We start from the raw sequence: 3,115 nt of genomic DNA, 5'->3' as shown, positions 1-3,115 counted from the left end.
TTTTTGGATCCCTGTTCCAGGCAGCCACCAAAAAAAAAAAAAAAAAAGAAAAAAATTAGAGCTTAACTGGTATAAAAACAGTAATATTAGCTGTTATTCAAGAAATGAATAACAGCCATTTGATTTATGTTTGCCTCAGCCATTTGATTCATGTTTGTTTATGGAAAAATGTTACAAAGTTCATTATTAAAAGTATTTCTATGAGGCAAATCAAAAGTTAAATATTCTAGGTAAGGACTCTTTCTTTAAACAACTTTCAGATTCTGTTGACATTGTCTTGTGATATTTTTATTTCATGGGTTTTAATTTCTTCAAAAAAAATAAAAAGAAAGAAAAAAAAACCTTATCTTTTTTTTTTTTTTTTTTGGCAGCTGGCCAGTACAGGGATCGAACGCTGGACCTTGGTGTTATCAGCACCACACTCTAACCAACTGAGCTAACCGGCCAGCTCAAAAAAACCTTACCTAAATATTCAGTTAAAAGCTGGCCAGTTTGCTCAGTTGGTTAGAATGTGGTGCTAATATTCAGTTACATTAAAAAGTCTGCACTTTGACGGAATGTGAAAAAATGGAGTACTTTCTTTTTTTCCCCTCAAGCATGTGTTTTGAATCTAAAAATAAAAATAAAACAAATTAAAATTGAGCAAACAGTATAAGCAAAACCCCCTGCTTTTTTGTAAACATTATTGTTTTGGAACTAAAAGAAGAATTATCTGAATAAACTGGATTCCTTCTTTAATATAAAAAAGAGAAAACATTGTAGGAGAGAATCTTTGGAATCTAGAGCTAGGGAAAGAATTCTTAGCCTTAATACCAAAAACATGATCTATAAAAGGAAAAATTGATAAATTAGACTACATCAAAATTAAACTGGCTCCACAAAAGACCTTGTCGAGAGGATAAAAAGACAAGCTACAGACTGGGAGAAACTATTTGCAAACCACATATAATGCATGTACTAGAATATATAAAAAACTCAAAACTAAACAATAAAAAAACAACCAGCCAATCAGAAAATGGTCAAGACATGAAAGAGACATTTCAACCAAAGAGGATATACAAATGGCAAGTAAACACATTAAAAAAAATCAATATTCGTCATCAGGAAAATGCAAATTAAAATCACAATATTACTATACACCCATCAGAATGGCTAAAAAAAAAACAGTGACAACAACATATGCTGGCAAGGATGCGGAGAAACTGGATCAATCATACATTGCTAGTGGGCTTGTAAAGTGGTACAGCCCCTCTGGAAAACAGTTTGACAGTTTATTCTCATAAAACTAAATGTGCAATTACCATATGACCTAGCAATTGCACTCCTGAGCATTTATCCCTGAAAAATAAAAACATATGTTCAAACAAAAACCTGTATATGAATATTCATAGAGGCTTTATCTGTAATAGTCAAAACCTGGAAACACCCCAGATGTCTTTTAATGGGTGAATGGTTAAACAAATTGGTGCACAAATACCATGGAATACTACTTCATGACAAAAAGAAATGAATTATTGATAAATACAGTAACCTGGATGAATCTCCAGAGAATTATGCTGAATGATAAAAACCAATCCCAACAGGTTACTGACTGTATGATTCCATCCAATTTATACACCATTCTTGAAACGACAAAATTATAGAAGTGAACTATAGATTAGTGGTTGGCCAGGTTAAGGAGGGGTTAAGGAGGTTAAGGAGGGGTTAAGGAGGGGTTGGGAGCAGGAGAGAGGTGGGTATGGCTACAAAAGGGCAACATAAAAGATCTTTGTGGTGATGGAACTGTTCTGTATACGGACTGCATCATTATCAATATGCTGGTTGTGATTTCATGCTAGAGTTTTGCAAGATGTCACCACTGGGGAAAACTGGGTAAAGGGAACTGACTTCTCTCTATTTTCTTGCAACTGCATGTGAATCTACAGTTATCTCAAAAAGTTTAATTAAAAATGATAATGCTTGGGGCTGGCAGGTTAGCTCAGTTGGTTAGCACTCAGCCTTGTAAACACCAAGGTCACAGGTTTGGATCCCCATACTGGCCAGCTACCAAAATAAATAAATAAATAAATAATTTAAAAAATGATAATGCTCATTGTTGGAGAGTGTACCACAAAGTTTTTTTATCCATTAAATTAAAAAATATTTGAAATATATAATTATACCGAACTTTGAGAATAGGAACCAAATTTCTGGAGGGTAATTAATTTGGCAAATTACATCAAGACTGTGACAATTATTGACATTCCTTAAGCAAGCAATTCTATTTCTAGGAATTTACCTGAAGCACATAATGTATCAGAGGGGGGCACATTAACGTGTTATTTATAATAGGGAAAATGAAACGATAGGGGATTGGGTATGTAAGTTGTGATGCATCCATAGGCTGGAATATTCCAGCTAGAGAGGTTGCATAATGAGGCCAGACCTTCTCCTGAAGCCAGCAGTCTCCAAAGTTTTGTTCATGTGAACATACATATACGAGGGTACATCAAAAAGTTTGTGGGAAGATTTCTATTACCTTTTAATTCTATTTTTCCACAAACTTTTTTCTTTTCTTTTCTTTTTTTTTTTTTTGTGACCGGTAAGGGGATCGCAACCCTTGGCTTGGTGTCGCTCGCACCGCACTCAGCCAGTGAGCGCACCGGCCATCCCTATATAGGATCCAAACCCGACTCCTTGGCGCTACCAGCACCACACTCTCCTGAGTGTGCCACAGGGCCAGCCCTCCACAAACCTTTTCAAGTAATTAGCAAATATGTCATTAGCTGATATCTCAAAGCACAATATACACTTAGGATGAGATTCATCATTAATAATAGTGCATGTAAATTTGGATTTCAAAGTGTCTTTTTGATCAATTACTTCCTCAAATTTTATTAAATTTCTTATAACATGACTGAAAAGGACCAGAATTCATGCCAGAAGGAGGAGACCTGTCAGTTATGCCCTTTTCCACTTGTTTACTGTGTGGAGTATGCATAAAGCAAACGTACTTCACAGGGCCTGGTTGTCCAAAGCCTTGCAGTTTCAAATATTGACCATGCAAAGGATAGGAAATTTTCCTCAGGCCCTGTTGTAAGATAAAGAATTGCAACACAGCAAGGTTACTGGCTCA

General features: G+C 35.4%; 1 non-coding gene across 1 annotated transcript; it reads right to left on the bottom strand.

Moving 5' to 3' along the window:
• Nucleotides 1–372: 372 nt before the first annotated feature.
• TRNAI-GAU lies at nt 373–446 on the bottom strand. The gene has a single exon. It is a non-coding gene; the product is annotated as a tRNA-Ile (tRNA).
• Between the last annotated feature and the right edge of the window lie 2,669 nt (nt 447–3,115).

This window comes from Galeopterus variegatus, unplaced genomic scaffold (genome assembly GCF_000696425.1).
Source record: "Galeopterus variegatus unplaced genomic scaffold, G_variegatus-3.0.2 Scaffold24708, whole genome shotgun sequence".
Classification (NCBI taxonomy): Eukaryota; Metazoa; Chordata; class Mammalia; order Dermoptera; family Cynocephalidae; genus Galeopterus; species Galeopterus variegatus.
This window is presented reverse-complemented; position numbering and strand designations above follow the sequence as displayed.